This window comes from Salvelinus namaycush, unplaced genomic scaffold (genome assembly GCF_016432855.1).
Source record: "Salvelinus namaycush isolate Seneca unplaced genomic scaffold, SaNama_1.0 Scaffold220, whole genome shotgun sequence".
Lineage (NCBI taxonomy): Eukaryota > Metazoa > Chordata > Actinopteri > Salmoniformes > Salmonidae > Salvelinus > Salvelinus namaycush.
This window is the reverse complement of record NW_024059009.1, coordinates 78,250-101,287: the sequence shown is the minus strand read 5'-3', so window position 1 is coordinate 101,287 and position 23,038 is coordinate 78,250.

Genomic DNA, 23,038 nt, shown 5'->3' with positions numbered 1-23,038 from the left:
AGGAGGAAACGTCTCCATAAGTCTAGGACCGATAGGAAGGAAAGCCCTCCGTAGTCCTAGGACCGATAGGAGGAACATCTCCATAGTCTAGGACCCGATAGGAGGAACGTCTCCATAGTCTAGGACCGAGTAGTGACGTGCCTTCCATAGCCTAGCTCTAGGACCGATAGGAGGAACGTCTCATAGTCCTAGGACCGATAGATGACCTCCATCAAGTTCCTCAGACGCGATAGGAATGGAAACGTCTCCATAGTCTAGGGACCATATAGGGTACGTCTCCATAGCCTAGGACCGAAGGAGGAACGTCCCCCCCCTCCAATAGTCTAGGACCCGAGAAGGAGGACGTCTCCATAGTCTAAGGACCGATAGGAGGAACGTCTCCATAGTCTAGGAACCGATAGTAGGAACGTCTCCATAGTCCTAGGCCAGAGGAACGTCTCCATAGTCTAGGAGAACCGATAGGAGGAACGTCTCCGTAGTCTAGGACCGATAGGAGGAACGTCCTCCTAGAGCTAGGCCGATAGGAGGAACGTCTCCATAGTCTAGGAACCGATAGAGTGAGACGTCTCCATAGTTCTAGGCCGATAGGGGAAACGTCTCCTAGTCTAGGACCGATAGGAGGAACGTCTCCTAGTCTATGGACCGATAAGGAACTCTCCCATAGTCTAGGACCGATAGGAGGAACGTCCTTCCATAACGCTTAGGACCGATAGAGGACGTCTCCATAGTCTAGGACCGATAGATGACGTCTCCTAGTCTAGACCGATAGGAGGAACGTCTCCATAGTCTAGGACCGATAGGAATGTACGTTCTCTAGTCTAGGACCGATAGGAGGAAACGTCTCCATAGTTCTAGGACCGATAGAGGAACGTCTCCATAGTCCTAGGACGAGAGGAAGGAACGTCTCTCCTCCATAGTCTAGGACCGAAGGAGGAACGTCTCCATAGTCTAGGACCGAAGGAAGGAACGTCTCCATAGTCTAGGACCAAGAGAAAGGGGGGGAGGAGGAAACGTCCTCCATAGTTCTAGACCGATAGGAGGACGTCTCCATAGTCAGGAACCCGAGAAGGAGGAACCGTCTCCATAGTCCTAAGGACCGATAGGAGGAACGTCTCCATAGTCTAGGACCGATAGGAAGGAACGTCTCCATAGTCTAGGACCGAATAAGAGACGAGAAGACACGTCTCTCCATAGTCTAGGACCGATAGGACGGACCGTCTCCATAGTCCTAGGACCGATAGGAGGAACGTCTCCATAGTCTAGGACCCGATAGATGGACGTCATCCGGTAGTCCTAGGACCGATAGGAGGAACGTCTCATAGTCTAGGACCGATAGGAGGAACGTCTCCATGTCTAGGACCGAAGGAGGAACGTCTCCATAGTCAGGAACCGAAGGTGAACTCTCCATAGTCTAGGACCCCGATAGGAGGAACGTCTCCGTAGTCTAGGACCGATAGGAGAACGTCTCCATAGTCTAGGACCCATTAGATAGACGTCTCCGTAGTCTAGGACCGATAGGAGAACGTGCTCCATAGTCCCTAGGACCGATCAGATGAGCGTCTCACATAGTCTAGGACCGATAGGAGGAACCTCCTCCATAGTCCTAGGGACCGATAGGAGGAAACGTCCTCCATAGTCTGGACCAAGGACGTCTCCATAACCCCATAGGACCGTAGGAGGAACGTCTCCCAATAGTCTAGGACCGATAGGATGTAGCGTCTCCATAGTCTAGGACCGATAGGAGGAACGTCATCATAGTCCCTAGGAACCGATAGAGGAACGTCTCCATAGTCTAGGACCGAGAGGAGAACGTCTCCATAGTCCCTAGGACGCGATAGAGGAGTAACCGTCTTCCTATAGTCTAGGACCGAAGAGGAAGGACGTCTCATAGTCCTAGGACCGATAGGAGGAACGTCTCCATAGTCTAGGACCGATAGGAGGAACGTCCTCCATATTCTAGGACCGATAGAGGAACGTCTCCGTAGTCTAGGAACCGTAGGAGGACGTTCTCCGTAGTCTAGGACCGTAGGAGGAACGTCTCCATAGTCTAGGACCGATAAGGAGGACGATCTCCATAGTCTAGGACCGATAGGAGGAACGTCCTCCCCATATAGTCCCTAGGGACCGATAGGAGGAACGTCTCCATAGTCTAGGACCGATAGCTGACGTCTTCCATAGTCTAGGACCGATAGCTGAACGTCTCCCATAGTCTAGGACCGATAGGAGGAACGTCTCCATAGTCTAGGACCGATAGGAGGACCGTCTCCATAGTCTAGGACCGATAGGAGGAACGTCCTCCATAGTCTAGGAACCGATAGGAGACGTCTCCCATATGTCCCTAGGAGCCGTAGTGAACGTCTCCATAGTCTAGGACCGATAGGAAACGTCCTCCATAGGTTCTAGACCAGAGGAGTGAGGATACGTCCTCCCATAGAATGTCTCTCCAGGACCGATAGAGGAAGTCTCGACCTAGGACGTCTCCTCCATAGTCTAGACCCGAGAGGACCGTCGTAGACAGTCTTCCGATAGTCTATAGACCGGACTCAGAGAGCTGGAGTCGGGAAAAAAAAAAAAGGATATAGGAGGAAAAAATAGGAGGAGAAGGAAAAAAACGTGAGGGCAACCCAAGGAGCGGAGAGGGGAAACGTCTCCATAGTCTAGGACCGAGAGGAGGAACGTCTCCGATTGGTCTAGGACCGAGAGGGGAACGTCTCATAGTCCTAGGACCGATAGGAGGAACGTCGTCCATAGTCTAGGACCGATAGGAGAACGTCTCCATAGTCTAGGACCGATAGGAGGAACTTCTCCATAGTCTAGGACGAAGCACGATAGGGAGAACGTCTCCATAGTCCTAGGACCCGATAGAGGAACGTCTCATAGTCTAGGACCGATAGATGACGTCTCCGTAGTCTAGGACCGATAGGAGGAACGTCTCCATAGTCTAGGGACCGATAGATGAAGGACCGATAGCTCCCATCGACGTACCTCTAGGACCGAGTAGGAGGAACGTCTCCATATTCTAGGACCGAGAGGAGGACGTCTCCATAGCTAGACAGAGGAGAACGTCCTCCATAGTCTAGGACCGATAGAGGAACGTCTCCATAGTCCTAGGACCGATGAATGACGTCCCATAGTCTAGGACCGATAGGAGGAACTGTCCTCCATAGTCTAGGACCGATAAGGAGACGTCCTCCATAGTCCTAGACCGTAAGGAGGAACGTCTCCAATAAGTCTAGAACCGATAGAGAGGAACGTCTCCCATAGTCCTTAGGACCGAGAGAGGAACGTCTCCATAGTCTAGGACCGAGAGGAGGAAACGTCCCTCATGAGTCTAGGACACAGAGAGAACGTCTCCATAGTCTAGGACCGATAGAGGTAACGTCTCCATAGTCCTAGGACCGATAGGAGAACGTCTCCATAGTCTAGGACCGATAGGAGGAACGTCCTCCATAGTCTAGGACCGATAGGAGGAAACGTCTCCATAGTGGTTTTTCTAGGACCGATAGGAGGAACGTCTCCATAGTCCTAGACACGATAGGAGGACGTCTCCATAGTCCTAGTGACCGATAGGAGGAACGTCTCCGTAGTCTAGGACCGAATAGAGAACGTCTCCATAGTCCTAGGACCGATAGGAGGAACGTCTCCGTAGTCCCTAGCCTACCGATAGAGGAACGGCTCCATAGTCTATGGACCGATAGGAGGAACGTCTCCATAGTCCCTAGGACGCGATAGGGTGGAACGTCTCCATAGTCTAGGACCGATAGAGAAACGTCTCCGTAGTCTAGGACCGATAGGAGGAACGTCTCCATAGTCTAGACCGATAGGAGGAACGTTCTCCGTAGTTCTAGGACCGATAGGAGTAACGTCTCATAGTCTTAGACCGATATAGCTACGTCTCCATAGTCCTAGGACCGAGATAGTGACGTTCTCCATAGTCTAGGACCGATAGAGAACGTCTCCCATAGTCTAGAGGACCGATAGGAGGAACGTCTCCAAATACGAATAGTCCTAGGACCGATAGGAGGAAACACGTAAGGGGGGGGGGGGGGTCTCCCCCGTTGACAATTTTGATTCTCATTTTTTATATTGTAAATAAGCTTTGGCAATATGTACATTGTTACGTCATGCCAATAAAGCAAATTGAATTGAATTGAGAGAGAGACAGAGAGAGAGAGAGAGAGACAGAGACAGAGACAGAGAGAGAGAGAGAGAGAGAGAGAGAGAGAGAGAGAGAGAGAGAGAGGGGAGAGACAGAGAGACAGAGAGAGAGACAGAGAGAGAGAGAGAGGAGAGAGAGACAGAGAGAGAGAGAGAGAGAGAGAGAGAGAGAGACACAGAGAGACAGAGAGAGAGAGAGAGAGAGACAGAGAGAGAGCAGCACAGTCAGACAGAGATATAATATAATATATATATATATAATATAATACATGCACAGACACACCCAGCAAACACATTTTCACTAGACACAGAAGTCAATTCAATGTCTATTCCACGTTGGTTCAATGTAATTTCAAACAACATTGATCCAACCAGTGTGAGCCCAGTGGGATGCCTTAGATGCAAGCCCCCCCCCCCCCCCCTTCCTCCTACACACACCTCTTTTGTTAGCACACAAAGGCACCTTTCTGCAGCTTTGTCATGATCCTACAAAGACTCCTTCAGTAGCAACACAAAGGTCTTAGCTGGATCTACTAGGACTGACTGGCTAAAACACTTGCATTGTTCTGTCTCTCCCTTTCCCTCCCTCCCTCCCTCGCTCCCTCCCTCCCTCCCTCCCTCCCTCCCTCCCTCCCTCCCTCCCTCCCTCCCTCCTGTTCTTCTCTCTCCCGTTCACTCCCTCCCTCCCTCCCTCCCTCCCTCCTGTTCTTCTCTCTCCCTTTCACTCCCTCCCTCCCTCCCTCCCTCCCTCCCTCCCTCCCTCCCTCCCTCCCTCCCTCCCTCCCTCCCTCCTGTTCTTCTCTCTCCCTTTCACTCCCTCCCTCCCTCCCTCCCTCCCTCCCTCCCTCCCTCCATCCATCCCTCCCTCCCTCCCTCCCTCCCTCTCAACCTCCCTCCTACCCTCCCCCCCTCCCTCACTCCCTCCCTCTCTCTCGCCCTCCCTCTCTCCCTCCCTTACTCCCTCCCTCCCTCCTGAAATCTCTCTCCCTCTCTCTCTTCTCTCTTTCTCTTTCTGTCTGTCTGCCTGTCTGTCTCTCTCCCTTGTTCCTTTCCTCTCCCACTCATTTCTCGCTCCCTTCCCTCCATCACCCTCTATCTCTTACCCAGTGTATAGACTCAGTACACGGGCAGATGGTCACTTAGCCGGCTGCTGTGACTGAGTGAGTGTGAGTGGGTGTATTATTGTACAGAGGTATTGGAAAGACCTTGACTAGGAATATGCATCACAAATTGCACCATATACCCTATATAGTGCACTACCTACCATGGGACCTGGTCAAAAGTACTGCACTAGATAGGGAATAGGGTGCCACTTGGTATGGAGGCTAGATAATAATCTCTGGAGTGGAAAGTGGAAAGTGAATGTTAGTTACAGGATCTGGAGGGTAATGGGAGATACAGGGTCTGGAGGGTAATGGGAGTTACAGGGTCTGGAGGGTAATGGGAGATACAGGGTCTGGAGGGTAATGGGAGTTACAGGGACTGGAGGGTAATGAGAGTTACAGGGTCTGGAGGGTAATGGGAGATACAGGGACTGGAGGGTAATGAGAGTTACAGGGTCTGGAGGGTAATGGGAGTTACAGGGTCTGGAGGGTAATGGGAGATACAGGGTCTGGAGGGTAATGAGAGTTACAGGGTCTGGAGGGTAATGGGAGTTACAGGGTCTGGATGGTAATGGGAGATACAGGGTCTGGAGGGTAATGGGAGTTACAGGGTCTGGATGGTAATGGGAGTTACAGGGTCTGGAGGGTAATGGGAGTTACAGGGTCTGGATGGTAATGGGAGTTACAGGGACTGGAGGGTAATGAGAGTTACAGGGTCTGGAGGGTAATGGGAGTTATAGGGTCTGGAGGGTAATGGGAGATACAGGGACTGGAGGGTAATGAGAGTTACAGGGTCTGGAGGGTAATGGGAGTTATAGGGTCTGGAGGGTAATGGGAGATACAGGGACTGGAGGGTAATGAGAGTTACAGGGTCTGGAGGGTAATGGGAGATACAGGGTCTGGAGGGTAATGGGATTTACAGGGTCTGGAGGGTAATGAAAGTTACAGGGTCTGGAGGGTAATGGGATTTACAGGGTCTGGAGGGTAATGAGAGTTACAGGGTCTGGAGGGTAATGAAAGTTACAGGGTCTGGAGGGTAATGGGAGTTACAGGGACTGGAGGGTAATGGGAGTTACAGGGTCTGGATGGTAATGAAAGTTACAGGGTCTGGAGGGTAATGGGAGTTACAGGGACTGGAGGGTAATGGGAGTTACAGGGTCTGGATGGTAATGAAAGTTACAGGGTCTGGAGGGTAATGAAAGTTACAGGGGCTGGAGGGTAATGGGAGTTACAGGGACTGGAGGGTAATGGGAGTTACAGGGTCTGGATGGTAATGAAAGTTACAGGGTCTGGAGGGTAATGGGATTTACAGGGTCTGGAGGGTAATGGGAGATACAGGGTCTGGAGGGTAATGAGAGTTACAGGGACTGGAGGGTAATGGGAGTTACAGGGTCTGGAGGGTAATGGGAGTTACAGGGACTGGAGGGTCTGGAGGGTAATGGGAGTTACAGGGACTGGAGGGTAATGGGAGTTACAGGGTCTGGAGGGTAATGGGATTTACAGGGTCTGGAGGGTAATGAGAGTTACAGGGACTGGAGGGTAATGGGATTTACAGGGACTGGAGGGTAATGGGATTTACAGGGACTGGAGGGTAATGAGAGTTACAGGGACTGGAGGGTAATGGGATTTACAGGGACTGGAGGGTAATGGGATTTACAGGGACTGGAGGGTAATGGGAGATACAGGGTCTGGAGGGTAATGGGAGTTACAGGGACTGGAGGGTCTGGAGGGTAATGGGAGTTACAGGGACTGGAGGGTAATGGGAGTTACAGGGTCTGGAGGGTAATGGGATTTACAGGGTCTGGAGGGTCTGGAGGGTAATGAGAGTTACAGGGTCTGGAGGGTAATGAAAGTTACAGGGTCTGGAGGGTAATGGGAGTTACAGGGTCTGGAGGGTAATGGGAGTTACAGGGTCTGGAGGGTAATGGGAGTTACAGGGACTGGAGGGTAATGGGAGATACAGGGTCTGGATGGTAATGGGAGTTACAGGGTCTGGATGGTAATGGGAGTTACAGGGACTGGAGGGTAATGGGATTTACAGGGACTGGAGGGTAATGAGAGTTACAGGGTCTGGAGGGTAATGAGAGTTACAGGGTCTGGAGGGTAATGGGAGATACAGGGTCTGGAGGGTAATGGGAGTTACAGGGACTGGAGGGTAATGGGAGTTACAGGGTCTGGAGGGTAATGGGAGTTACAGGGTCTGGAGGGTAATGGGAGTTACAGGGTCTGGAGGGTAATGGGAGTTACAGGGACTGGAGGGTAATGGGAGTTACAGGGACTGGAGGGTAATGGGAGTTACAGGGTCTGGAGGGTAATGGGAGATACAGGGACTGGAGGATCTGGAGGGTAATGGGAGTGACAGGGTCTGGAGGGTGATGGGAGTTACAGGGTCTGGAGGGTAATGGGAGATACAGGATCTGGAGGGTAATGGGAGTTACATGATCTGGAGGGTAATGGGAGATACAGGGTCTGGAGGGTCTAGAGGGTAATGGGAGATACATGGTCTGGAGGGTAATGGGAGATACAGGGTCTGGAGGGTCTGGAGGGTAATGGGAGATACATGGTCTGGAGGGTAATGGGAGATACAGGGTCTGGAGGGTAATGGGAGATACAGGGTCTGGAGGGTCTGGAGGGTAATGGGAGATACATGGTCTGGAGGGTAATGGGAGATACAGGGTCTGGAGGGTCTGGAGGGTAATGGGAGATACATGGTCTGGAGGGTAATGGGAGATACAGGGTCTGGAGGGTAATGGGAGATACAGGGTCTGGAGGGTAATGGGAGATACAGGTTCTGGAGGGTAATGGGAGATACAAGGTCTGGAGGGTAATGGGAGATACAGGGCCTGGAGGGTCTGGAGGGTAATGGGAGATACAGGGTCTGGAGGGTCTGGAGGGTCTGGAGGGTAATGGGAGATACATGGTCTGGAGGGTAATGGGAGATACAGGGTCTGGAGGGTAATGGGAGTTACAGGATCTGGACCCTGCTACAGGGTCTGGAGGGTAATGGGATTTACAGGGTCTGGAGGGTAATGGGAGTTACAGGGTCTGGAGGGTAATGGGAGTTACAGGGTCTGGAGGGTAATGGGAGTTACAGGGTCTGGAGGGTAATGGGAGTTACAGGGTCTGGAGGGTAATGGGAGATACAGGGTCTGGAGGGTAATGGGAGATACAGGGTCTGGAGGGTAATGGGAGTTACAGGGTCTGGAGGGTAATGGGAGATACAGGGTCTGGAGGGTAATGGGAGTTACAGGGTCTGGAGGGTAATGGGAGTTACAGGTTCTGGAGGGTAATGGGAGATACAGGGTCTGGAGGGTAATGGGAGATACAGGGTCTGGAGGATCTGGAGGGTAATGGGAGTTACAGGGACTGGAGGGTAATGAGAGTTACAGGATCTGGAGGGTAATGAGAGTTACAGGGTCTGGAGGGTGATGGGAGTTACAGGGTCTGGAGGGTAATGAGAGTTACAGGATCTGGAGGGTAATGGGAGTTGGCAGGCAGCAGATGGAGCTATATTGGGATTGGTTACGGTGGGTGTGTAGAGAGGGTGTAGGGTGTAGGTTGGGGATGGTTGGGGGTGTAGGGTATAGGTTGGGGATGGTTGGGGGTGTAGGGTATAGGTTGGGGATGGTTGGGGGTGTAGGGTATAGGTTGGGGATGGTTGGGGGTGTAGGGTATAGGTTGGGGATGGTTGGGGGTGTAGGGTATAGGTTGGGGATGGTTGGGGGTGTAGGTCTGAGAATACAGATGCTGTCAAATATATTGGCATGATTGACTATTTCTTCTAAAATAAGTTCCTATTGAAAAAACGTTTGGTGTTCACATGTGTATTTGTTTGATTTACAAACAAGAAGAAGAAAACAAATCGAAACTGAAATGGACATTTTCACTTCAAAGTCAAAATGCAGCTGGGGGCCACATAACAGCTTTTTGATGTGTGTTTGGGGTCATTGTCCTGCTGGAAGACCAACAACATTCAATGGTGACAACATTTTTGGACAGTGAATTGAAGATTGGACTCCAAAACCCCTGATAATCTTCAGATGTCATGATGCCATGTGCACTTCGACCCCAGTACCAGAGGGAAAAAAAGCAACCCCACAGCATTATCAAACCTCACCCATGTCTGATTGTAGGGAGGGTGTTATTTTCATTGAATGCTTCAGGATAGAGAGCTCAATAAAGAAAGTTGTGAGTCTAGAGAGGGGAGGTTGAACGTTTGGAGAGAGGAGGTTAATAGTTTAGAGAGAGGAGGTTAATAGTTTAGAGAGAGGAGGTTAATAGTTTAGAGGAGGTTAATAGTCTAGAGAGAGGAGGTTAATAGTTTAGAGAGAGGAGGTTAATAGTCTAGAGAGAGGAGGTTAATAGTTTAGAGGAGGTTAATAGTTTAGAGAGAGGAGGTTAATAGTTTAGAGAGAGGAGGTTAATAGTTTAGAGAGAGGAGGTTAATCGTTTAGAGAGAGGAGGTTAATAGTTTAGAGAGAGGAGGTTAATAGTTTAGAGGAGGTTAATAGTCTAGAGAGAGGAGGTTAATAGTTTAGAGAGAGGAGGTTAATAGTTTAGAGGAGGTTAATAGTTTAGAGAGAGGAGGTTAATAGTTTAGAGGGGGTTAATAGTTTAGAGGAGGTTAATAGTTTAGAGAGAGGAGATTAATAGTTTAGAGGAGGTTAATAGTTTAGAGAGAGGAGGTTAATAGTTTAGAGGAGGTTAATAGTTTAGAGGAGGTTAATAGTCTAGAGAGAGGAGGTTAATAGTTTAGAGGAGGTTAATAGTTTAGAGAGAGGAGATTAATAGTCTAGAGAGAGGAGGTTAATGGTTTAGAGAGAGGAGGTTAATAGTCTAGAGAGAGGAGGTTAATAGTTTAGAGGAGGTTAATAGTTTAGAGAGAGGAGGTTAATAGTTTAGAGGAGGTTAATAGTCTAGAGAGAGGAGATTAATAGTCTAGAGAGAGGAGGTTAAAAGTCTAGAGAGAGGAGGTTAATAGTCTAGAGAGAGGAGGTTAATAGTTTAGAGAGAGGAAGTTAAAAGTCTAGAGAGAGGAGGTTAAAAGTCTAGAGAGGGTAATAGTCTAGAGGGGGTAATATTCTAGAGGGGGTAATAGTCTAGAGGAGGTAATAGTCTAGAGGGGGTAATAGTCTAGAGAGGGTAATATTCTAGAGAGGGTAATATTCTAGAGGGGGTAATAGTCTAGAGAGGGTAATAGTCTAGAGGGGGTAATAGTCTAGAGAGGGTAATAGTCTAGAGAGGGTAATAGTCTAGAGGGGGTAATCGTCTAGAGGGGGTAATCGTCTAGAGAGGGTAATAGTCTAGAGAGGGTAATAGTCTAGAGAGGGTAATAGTCTATAGTCTAGAGGGGGTAATATCCTAGAGAGGGTAATAGTTTAGAGGGGGTAATAGTCTAGAGAGGGTAATAGTCTAGAGGAGGTAATAGTCTAGAGAGGGTAATAGTCTAGAGAGGGTAATAGTCTATAGTCTAGAGGGGGTAATATTCTAGAGAGGGTAATAGTCTAGAGAGGGTAATAGTCTAGAGAGGGTAATAGTCTAGAGGGGGTAATAGTCTAGAGAGGGTAATATTCTAGAGAGGGTAATAGTCTAGAGAGGGTAATAGTCTAGAGAGGGTAATAGTCTAGAGAGGGTAATAGTCTAGAGAGGGTAATAGTCTATAGTCTAGAGGGGGTAATATTCTAGAGAGGGTAATAGTCTAGAGGGGGTAATAGTCTAGAGAGGGTAATATTCTAGAGAGGGTAATAGTCTAGAGGGGGTAATAGTCTAGAGGGGGTAATAGTCTAGAGGAGGTAATAGTCTAGAGGGGGTAATAGTCTAGAAAGGGTAATAGTCTATAGTCTAGAGGGGGTAATAGTCTAGAGAGGGTAATAGTCTATAGTCTAGAGGGGGTAATAGTCTAGAGGAGGTTAATAGTTTAGAGAGAGGAGATTGATAATCTAGAGAGAGGAGATTAATAGTCTAGAGAGAGGAGGTTAAAAGTCTAGAGAGAGGAGATTAATAGTTTAGAGAGAGGAGGTTAATAGTTTAGAGAGAGGAGGTTAATAGTCTAGAGAGAGGAGGTTAAAAGTCTAGAGAGAGGAGATTAATAGTTTAGAGAGAGGAGATTAATAATCTAGAGAGAGGAGGTTAAAAGTCTAGAGAGAGGAGATTAATAGTCTAGAGAGAGGAGATTAATAGTTTAGAGAGAGGAGATTAATAATCTAGAGAGAGGAGGTTAATAGTTTAGAGGAGGTTAATAGTCTAGAGAGAGGAGGTTAATAGTCTAGAGAGAGGAGGTTAATAGTCTAGAGAGAGGAGATTAATAGTCTAGAGAGAGGAGGTTAATAGGGGGTTGATATTCTAGAGAAGTTAATAATCTAGAGGGGGTAATATTCTAGAGGGGTTAATAGTCTAGAGAGGGTAACATTCTAGAGAGGGTAATATTCTAGAGAGGGTAATTGACTAGAGAGGGTAATATTTTAGAGGGGGTAATATTCTAGAGGGGGTAATAGTCTAGAGGGGGTAATATTCTAGAGAGGGTAATTGTCTAGAGAGGGTAATATTCTAAAGGGGGTAATATTTTAGAGAGGGTAATAGTCTAGAGGGGGTAATATTCTAGAGAGGGTAATAGTCTAGAGGGGGTAATAGTCTAGAGAGGGTAATAGTCTAGAGGAGGTAATAGTCTAGAGGGGGTAATAGTCTAGAGGGGGTAATATTCTAGAGAGGGTAATAGTCTAGAGAGGGTAATAGCCTAGAGAGGGTAATAGTCTAGAGGAGGTAATAGTCTAGAGAGGGTAATAGTCTAGAGAGGGTAATAGTCTAGAGGGGGTAATAGTCTAGGGGAGGTAATAGTCTAGAGGGGGTAATAGTCTAGGGAGGGTAATAGTCTAGAGAGGGTAATAGTCTAGAGAGGGTAATAGTCTAGGGGAGGTAATAGTCTAGAGAGGGGAGATTAATAGTTTAGAGAGAGGAGGTTAATAGTCTAGAGAGAGGAGGATAATAGTCTAGAGAGAGGAGGTTAATAGTCTAGAGAGAGGAGATTAATAGTCTAGAGAGAGGAGGTTAATAGGGGGTTGATATTCTTGAGAAGTTAATAATCTAGAGGGGGTAATATTCTAGAGGGGTTAATAGTCTAGAGAGGGTAACATTCTAGAGAGGGTAATATTCTAGAGAGGGTAATTGACTAGAGCCGGTAATATTTTATAGGGGGTAATATTCTTGAGGGGGTAATAATCTAGAGGGGGTAATATTCTAGAGAGGGTAATTGTCTAGAGAGGGTAATATTCTAGAGGGGGTAATATTTTAGAGAGGGTAATAGTCTAGAGGGGGTAATAGTCTAGAGAGGGTAATAGTCTAGAGGGGGTAATATTCTGGAGAGGGTAATAGTCTAGAGAGGGTAATAGTCTAGAGGAGGTAATAGTCTAGAGGGGGTAATAGTCTAGAGGGGGTAATATTCTAGAGAGGGTAATAGTCTAGAGAGGGTAATAGTCTAGAGAGGGTAATAGTCTAGAGAGGGTAATAGTCTAGAGGGGGTAATAGTCTAGGGGAGGTAATAGTCTAGAGAGGGTAATAGTCTAGAGAGGGTAATAGTCTAGGGGAGGTAATAGTCTAGAGAGGGTAATAGTCTAGAGAGGGTAATAGTCTAGAGACGGTAATAGTCTAGAGGGGGTAATAGTCTAGAGGGGGTAATAGTCTAGAGAGGGCAATAGTCTAGGGGAGGTAATAGTCTAGAGGGGGTAATAGTCTATATTCTAGAGGGGGTAACAGTCTAGAGGGGGTAATAGTCTAGAGTGGGTAATAGTCTAGAGGGGGTAATTGTCTAGAGGGGGTAATAGTCTAGAGAGGGTAATAGTCTATAGTCTAGAGGGGGTAATAGGTGGTTGTGGAATTTAACGGCTAATTTCTGGATTTTGATAATTAACGGGTATCGGCCTAATTTTGATCTGCATGCATTATTTGGTATTTTACGTTGTACACAGAGGATATGTTTGCAGAATTCTGCATGCAGAGTCTCAATTTGGTATTTGTCCCATTTGGTGAATTCTTGGTTGGTGAGCAGACCCCAGATCTCAGACCTCATCTATAACTATTTTTTATCCAGATCCTAATTGGTATGTCAAATGGTATGTTCCTTTTGATGGCGTAAAAGGCCCTTCTTGCCTTGTCTCTCAGATTGTTCACAGCTTTGTGGAAGTTACTTGTGGCGCTGATGTTTAGGCTGAGGGTTGTATAATTTTGTGGGCTCTAGGGCAACGGTGCCTAGACGGAATTTGTATTTGTGGTCCTGGCGACTGGACCTTTTTTGGAACACCATTATTTTGGTCTGAGATTTACTGTCAGGGCCCAGGTCTGACAGAATCTGTGCAGAAGATCTAGTTTCTGCTGTAGGCCCTCCTTGGTTGGGGACAGAAGCTCCAGATCATCAGCAAACAGTAGACATTTGACTTCAAATTCTAGTAGGATGAGGCCGGGTGCTGCAAACTGTTCTAGTGCCATCGCTAATTTGCTGATATATATGTTGAAGAGGGTGGGGCTTAAGCTGCATCCCTGTCTCACCCCACGGCCATGTGGAAAGAAATGTGCGTGTTTTTCCCCATTTTAACCACACACTTCTTGTTTGTGTACATGGATTTTATAATGTCGTATGTTTTTCCCCCAACACCACTTTCCATCAATTTGTATAGCAGGCCAAATTGAGTCCAAAACTTTTTTGAAATCAACAAAGCATTTGTCAATTAGGGTGTGCAGGGTCAGTACGTGGTCTGTCGTATGGTAATTTTGTGGATTGTGGTGAATATGCCAGAGCTGAGGATGATGTTAAAGAGTTTAAGTATAGCCAATTGAAATTTGTGGTCTGTATATTTTATCATTTCACTTTAGGATACCATCAACACCACAGGCCTTTTTGGGTTGGAGGGTTTGTATTTTGTCCTGTAGTTCATTCAATGTAATTGGATAATCCAGTGGGTTCTGGTTGTCTTTAATAGTTGATTCCAAGATTTGCATTTGATCATGTATATGTTTTTGCTGTTTGTTCTTTGTTATAGAGCCCAAAAGATTGGAGAAGTGGTTTATCCTCACATCTCCGTTTTGGATAGACAACTCTCAATTTTCCCAGAAGTGGTTAGATTCTATGGATTCTTCAATTACATTGAGCTGATTTCTGACGTGATGATCCTTCTTTTTCCATAGCGTATTTCTGTATTGTTTTAGTGATTCACCATAGTGAAGGCGTAGACTCAGGTTTTCTGGGTCTCTGTGTTTTTGGTTGGATAGGTTTCTCAATATCTTTCTTAGGTTTTTGCATTCTTCATCAAACCATTTGTCAATGTTATTGATTTTCTTAGGTTGTCTGCTTGAATTTGTTTTATTTGATAGAGAAGCTGAGAGGTCAAATATGCTGTTTAGGTTTTCTACTGCCAAGTTTACACCTTCACTATTACAGGGAAACATTTTGTCCAGGAAATTGTCTAGAAAGGTTGAATTTATTGTTGCCTAACAGTTTTTTTGGCAGATTTCCACACTACTTTCCTTCCATCTATAGCATGTCTTAATATTATTTAGTTCCTTTGGCTTTGATGCCTCATGATTGAGTATTGCTCTGTTCAAGTAGAGTGTGATTTTGCAGTGGTCTGATAGGGGTGTTAATGGGCTGACTGTGAACGCTCTGAGAGACTCTGGGTTGAGGTCAGTGATTAAGTAGTCTACAGTTGTAACGCTCCTCCTCTTCGTCTGATGATGAGGAATAGGAATCATCGGACCAACACGCAGCGTGGTAAGTGTTCATAGTAAATTTAATCAAATAAACTGAACACTGAATGACAAAAAACAACAAAGAGAGTGAACGAACACGCAACAGTCCTGAAAGGTGAAAAAACACAAAACAGGAAACAACTACCCACAAACACAGGTGGGAACAGGTGACCTAAGTATGGTTCTCAATCAGAGACAACGATTGACAGCTGCATCTGATTGGGAACCATACCAGGCCAAACACATAGAAAAGGACAACATAGAACAAAACATAGAATGCCCACCCCAACTCACGTCCTGACCAAACCAAAATAGAGACATAAAAAGGATCTCAAAGGTCAGGGCGTGACAACAGTACTATTGCCAGGAGATGAGCTGTAGGTGTACCTACCGTAGGAGTCCCCTCTAAGCCTACCATTGACTATGTACATACCCAGTGTCCGACAGAGCTGCAGGAATTGTGACCTGTTTTTGTTGGTTATGTTGTCGTAGTTGTGTCTAGGGTGGACATATTGGGGAAGGAATGCTGTCACCTCCAGGTAGGTGTTTGTCCCCCTGTGTGCTGAGGGTGTCAGGTTCTTGTCCAGTTCTGGGGCCTCTTTTATAAAAAAAATTATTAGATTTATACTTGAACTTAGTCGTAAGATTATTTCCGAAGGTGTGTTTACGTTGGATTCATAAAGGATACTGAGCATAAAAAACCTTGCTTAGGCCGCTTCTAAGAAGCCCACTTGTAACTTACGCACCTGTGATCTATAAATCTCTCATTAACTTAACATTGACGGCACCTGAACGTGCCTTACAATCAGCGATTCCCCCTTATAGAATGCTAGCACACATGAGGGTTTAGTCAGGAATAGCCATGGACCAAAAGAGAAAAGCAAACGTTCTGGAAGACGAGATCACGACGATGGTAGAGGAGATTGAAGACAGGCAACACGTATTATTCAGTGGACTAAATAGTGGGTTGACAAACAAAGCCAAACAGGTATCTTGGGAGTGTGTCGCCGCTGCAGTGAACGAGGTGGGACAGCAAAGACAGAACTGTGTCTGATGTGAAAAATAAATGGTCTGACCTTAAACTGCAAGGGGGAAAAAATAGCCCTACATAACCAGCAGGAAAATCACTTCGGTCAAGTCTAGACTTTACGTAGAGATAAGATCATTTCCACATCAAAGTAATGTTTAATAAATAACTACTTATATGTGGTTTTCTGCGTAAGTCATACTTAAGATCAAAATTGATCGTAAGTCCGTTTTACAAATGAGGCCCCTGGCGTTTAGGTCTCCACAGTACATGTCCCTGGGCCTGGAAAGGGTTGATGTCCCCTTCTAGGATGGAGAAGCTGTCTTCATTAAAGTATGGGGATTCTAGTGAGGGGATATAGGTAGCACACAGGAGGACATTTTCTCTGTTGAGATCATTTCCTTTTTAATTTCTAATAAAAAAACATGAGCTGGCGCACACCCAAATAAAATTATTTTATGTAGAGGTGCTGACTAATGGCGAATAAACTATAAGCTATGAAAATAAAGAGAGTTACACTCTGTATATAAACTCCCATTAATTTATTGGGTAAATCAGATGCAAAATGTTCCTGTTTGGACTAATTGAATAGAGTGGGTTAGGTCTGCTCTATATCAAATTAGCACACACCCTGAGTCTCTTCCCTGTTTCACACCTGGTAGTTTGGTGGATGGGACTACCAGCTTTCTGTAACCTAGAGGGCAACCAGTGGGTCCGTCTCCTCTATATCATGTTTCTTGTAGGATGACAATGTCTGTATTTCCAATTTATTTGATGATGTCTGTGTTCCTGATCTTTAGGCCAGATGACCTCAGACCTTGTATATTTCAGGATTAGATAGTAAAAGCTTTGTGGTCCATAGTGTCTAGTGTTGTTTTTGGGTGGTTTCGGCCCGGACCATCACAGTAGGTGTGAGCAGAGCATATTGAACGTTTGATACAGTGCCCTGCAAAAGTATTCACCCCCTTGGCATTTTTCCTATTTTGTTGCATTACAACCTGTAATTTACATAGATTTTTATTTGGATTTCATGTAATGGACATACACAAAATCAGTCCAAATTGGTGAAGTGAAATGAAAAAACTAATTTATATAATAAAAAAAGGGAAAAGTGGTGCATGCATGTATTCACCCATTTTGCTATGAAGCCCCTAAATAAGATCCGGTGCAACCAATAACCTTCATAAATCACAAAATTAGTTTATAAAGTCCACCTGTGTGCAATCTAAGTGTCACATGATCTGTCACATGATCTCAGTATATATACACCTGTTCTAAAAGGTCCCAGAGTCTGCAACACCACCAAGCTAGCGGCACCACCAAGCAAGCGGCACCGTGAAGACCAAGGTGCTCTCCCAGGGACAATGCCGTGGAGAAGTACAGATCAGGGTTGGGTTATAAAAAATATTAGAAACTTTGAACATCCCACGGAGCAACATTAAATCATTATTTAAAAAGTTGAAAGAATTTGGCACCACAACAAACCTGCCAAGAGAGGACCGCCCACCAAAACTCACGGACCAGGCAAGGAGAGCATTAATCAGAGAAGCAACAAAGAGACCAAAGATAACCCTGAAGGAGCTGCAAAGCCCCACAGCGGATATTGGAGTATCTGTCCGTAGGACCACTTTAAGCCGTACACTCCACAGAGCTGGCCTTTACGGAAAAGTGTCCAGAAAAAAGTCACTACTTAAAGAAAAAAAAATAAGCAAACACATTTGGTGTTTGCCAAAAGGCATGTGGGAGACTGCCCAAATATATGGAAGAAAGTACTCTTGTTAGATGAGACTAAAATTGAGCTTTTTGGCCGTTAAGGAAAACGCTATGTCTGGCGCAAACCCAACACCTCTCATCACCCCGAGAACCCCATCCCCACAGTGAAGCATGGTGTGTCACGTTCCTGACCTTATTTTCCCTTATTTTGTATTTATTTAGTATGGTCAGGGCGTGAGTTGGGGTGGGTTGTCTATGTGTGTTTTCTATGTTGGGTTTTTTGTGTTCGGCCTGGTATGATTCTCAATCGGAGGCAGCTGTCAATCGTTGTCCCTGATTGAGAATCATACTTAGGCAGCCGGGGTTTCACGTGTGGTTTGTGGGTGTTTGTTCCTGTGTTAGTGTTTCGCCACACGGGACTGTTACGGTAGTTTCGTTTGTTGTTTTATATCGTGTATTGTTTTCGTGTACATTAAATTCATGGAAACCTACCACTCTGCACATTGGTCCTCCGATCCTTCTCGCCTCTCCTCGTCCGATGAGGAGGACGAAATAGACTATCGTTACATGGTGGTGGCAGCATCATGTTGTGGGTATGTTTTTCATTGGCAGGGACTGGGAAACTGGTCAGAATTAAAGGAATGATGGATGGCGCTAAATACATGGATATTCTTGAGGGAAACCTGTTTCAGTCTTCTAGAGATTTGAGACTGGGACGGAGGTTCACCTTTCAACAGAACAATGACCCTAAGCACACTGCTAAAGCAACACTCCAATGGTTTAAGGGGAAACATTTAAATGTTTTGGAATGGCCTAGTCAAAGCCCAGACCTCAATCCAATTGAGAATCTGTCGTATGACTTAAAGACGCTGTACACCAGTGGAACCCATCCAACTTGAAGGAGCTGGAGCAGTTTTGCCTTGAAGAATGGGCAAAAATCCCAGTGGCTAGATGTGCCTAGCTTATAGAGACATACCCCAAGAGATTTGCAGCTGTAATTGCTGCAAAAGTTGGATTTACAAAGTATTGACTTTGGTTTTTTTTTTTGTCTTATTTCTTGTATGTTTCAAAATAAAAAATATTTGTCATCTTCAAAGTATGTTGTGTAAATGAAATGATACAAAGCCCAAAATATCAAATTTAATTCAAGGTTGTAAGGCAACAAATTAGGAAAAATTCCAAGGGGGGTGAATACTTTCGCAAGTCGCTGTACATACCTCTTAGGTTGCAGAATGGGGCTTGGGCGGGTGTAATAGTGGGGGTTGGGCCTGTTGCTCTCCTCATGGCCTGGGCATATGTCCTGCTGTCATGTTGAGGTCCTTGCCGCAGGGTCATAGGTCTGATATGGGGGGTCCTATATAAGGTGTGGCCAGGGTTTGCTTGGGGTGGTCTGAGCTGGTTGGGGTGTGGCTGGTGATGCTGTGGTCTGGGTGTAGGTCCTCTTGGCGTGGGTTCTCTTGGTGCAAGTCCTTCAGAAGGGGGTTTTGCAGGTCTGAGAGGGTGTCTCACTGGCCTGGGCGGAGTGTCCGTTGCTCCTGTGTGAGGTGCTGGGGCTACGTTTGAGGGTGACGTCCTTCAGGGTCCTGGCAAAAGTTGGGATTGATGCCTTGTAGAGGTGAACCTGGTTGTAAAGGCTGTTCAAGTCCAGGGTGGAGTGGTGGGCCAGGTAGACATTATGTTTTGAGGAACCGTCTCGCTAAATGCTTGCATTCACCCGCTGTATGGTGGCAGGATGAAAGTATTTTCCTGGTAGCAGGGTGGAGATAACCACTTGTGCGTTGGGGAAAGGGGAAAAGGCTTTTTCAATCACTCCCTTGATTACTGTGGCCACCCTTTCCTGCTGGGCTCTCAGGTCATGTGTGTCTGTGTGAATGATGATGTGGCTGGGGGACCCTAGTCTGTCCTCTGACAGCAGCTCCAGGGCATGCCTAGTGTTTGGGTACCAGTGTTTGGACATGTATTTGCCATTTGAGTCAATGATGCACACAATCTCTGGCTTGTGTGTGTCCTCAGTGGATGTGTGGGGGTTGTCAAGAGGGTTATCAGGGGGGCTGACAGGGGGGCTGTTAGTGGGGGGTGGAGTGTATTTTGGGTTGGTGGGTCCTGTGTTGTGTGTCCAATTGTGGTGTTGAGGTTGTGGTCCGGGTCTGAGGTGGGCTGTTCTGCTGGCTTCTCTGGGGGAGTGTCCTGCTCTCTGTCACACCTCAGCTTTCTCCCATCCAGTACTGTTATCTGTGCCATGTGTTCCTCTCCCTCCTCCTTCAGTGCTGTTATCTGTGCCATGTATTCCTCTCCCTCCTCCTTCAGTGCTGTTATCTGTGCCATGTATTCCTCTCCCTCCTCCTTCAGTGCTATTATCTGTGCCATGTGTTCCTCTCCCTCCTCCTTCAGTGCTGTTATCTGTGCCATGTGTTCCTCTCTCTCCTCTTTAAGTTCTCTCACCTTAGTCCGTAGAGCAGCCTGCTCTCTCAGACAACTGTCCATCTCCACCTTCTGCCCTCTGGGTCTTGTTGGGCTGGTCTCTCTGGGTCTTGTTGGGCTGGTCTCTCTGGGTCTTGTTGGGCTGGTCTCTCTGGGTCTTGTTGGGCTGGTCTCTCTGGGTCTTGTTGGGCTGGTCTCTCTGGGTCTTGTTGGGCTGGTCTCTCTGGGTCTTGTTGGGCTGGTCTCTCTGGGTCTTGTTGGGCTGGTCTCTCTGGGTCTTGTTGGGCTGGTCTCTCTGAGTCTTGTTGGGCTGGTCTCTCTGGGTCTTGTTGGGCTGGTCTCTCTGGGTCTTGTTGGGCTGGTCTCTCTGGGTCTTGTTGGGCTGGTCTCTCTGGGTCTTGTTGGGCTGGTCTCTCTGGGTCTTGTTGGGCTGGTCTCTCTGGGTCTTGTTGGGCTGGTCTCTCTGGGTCTTGTTGGGCTGGTCTCTCTGGGTCTTGTTGGGCTGGTCTCTCTGGGTCTTGTTGGGCTGGTCTCTCTGGGTCTTGTTGGGCTGGTCTCTCTCATATATAAAGAATAGGGTGCCAGTTGAGACTGTACCCTAGATTCCTGATACCCACATTCTAGATTCCTGATACCCACATTCTAGATTCATGATACCCATATTCTAGATTCATGATACCCACATTCTAGATTCCTGATACCCACATTCTAGATTCATGATACCCACATTCTAGATTCCTGATACCCACATTCTAGATTCATGATACCCACATTCTAGATTCCTGATACCCACATTCTAGATTCCTGATACCCATATTCTAGATTCATGATACCCATATTCTAGATTCATGATACCCACATTCTAGATTCATGATACCCACATTCTAGATTCCTGATACCCACATTCTAGATTCATGATACCCACATTCTAGATTCCTGATACCCACATTCTAGATTCATGATACCCACATTCTAGATTCCTGATACCCATATTCTAGATTCATGATACCCACATTCTAGATTCATGATACCCACATTCTAGATTCCTGATACCCACATTCTAGATTCATGATACCCACATTCTAGATTCCTGATACCCACATTCTAGATTCATGATACCCACATTCTAGATTCCTGATACCCATATTCTAGATTCATGATACCCACATTCTAGATTCATGATACCCACATTCTAGATTCCTGATACCCACATTCTAGATTCATGATACCCACATTCTAGATTCCTGATACCCATATTCTAGATTCATGATACCCACATTCTAGATTCATGATACCCACATTCTAGATTCATGATACCCACATTCTAGATTCCTGATACCCATATTCTAGATTCCTGATACCCATATTCTAGATTCATGATACCCATATTCTAGATTCATGATACCCATATTCTAGATTCCTGATACCCACATTCTAGATTCATGATACCCACATTCTAGATTCCTGATACCCATATTCTAGATTCATGATACCCACATTCTAGATTCATGATACCCACATTCTAGATTCATGATACCCACATTCTAGATTCCTGATACCCATATTCTAGATTCCTGATACCCATATTCTAGATTCATGATACCCATATTCTAGATTCATGATACCCACATTCTAGATTCCTGATACCCATATTCTAGATTCATGATACCCATATTCTAGATTCATGATACCCATATTCTAGATTCCTGATACCCATATTCTAGATTCATGATACCCACATTCTAGATTCATGATACCCACATTCTAGATTCCTGATACCCATATTCTAGATTCATGATACCCATATTCTAGATTCATGATACCCATATTCTAGATTCCTGATACCCATATTCTAGATTCATGATACCCACATTCTAGATTCATGATACCCACATTCTAGATTCCTGATACCCATATTCTAGATTCATGATACCCACATTCTAGATTCATGATACCCACATTCTAGATTCATGATACCCATATTCTAGATTCCTGATACCCATATTCTAGATTCATGATACCCACATTCTAGATTCATGATACCCACATTCTAGATTCCTGATACCCATATTCTAGATTCATGATACCCACATTCTAGATTCATGATACCCACATTCTAGATTCATGATACCCACATTCTAGATTCATGATACCCACATTCTAGATTCCTGATACCCACATTCTATATTCATGATACCCACATTCTAGATTCCTGATACCCACATTCTAGATTCCTGATACCCACATTCTAGATTCCTGATACCCATATTCTAGATTCCTGATACCCACATTCTAGATTCCTGATACCCATATTCTAGATTCATGATACCCACATTCTAGATTCCTGATACCCATATTCTAGATTCATGATACCCACATTCTAGATTCATGATACCCACATTCTAGATTCATGATACCCACATTCTAGATTCCTGATACCCACATTCTAGATTCATGATACCCACATTCTAGATTCCTGATACCCATATTCTAGATTCATGATACCCACATTCTAGATTCATGATACCCACATTCTAGATTCCTGATACCCACATTCTAGATTCCTGATACCCACATTCTTAGTCCCACATCACATGGTGAGACACAACCCTCTCGACATTACTAAACATTATTAAACATATTTATTGGATATAAATAATACAAAATATATTGTGTTTCAGTCTAAGCAGACCTTTATCAAACAGCCTCTTAGAAGCATCAACAAATGTAAATAGTAATATAGTTATGGTCAACAGTAAACTATATTGTGCTGCACGTCTAGTCAAATATGAACAATAATCTACTGTACTACTCTGTCTATTCAGCTCTTTAAACAGATCTACAGGTTCTACATCAGGTCAACAGCGCCACTTAGTGGCCA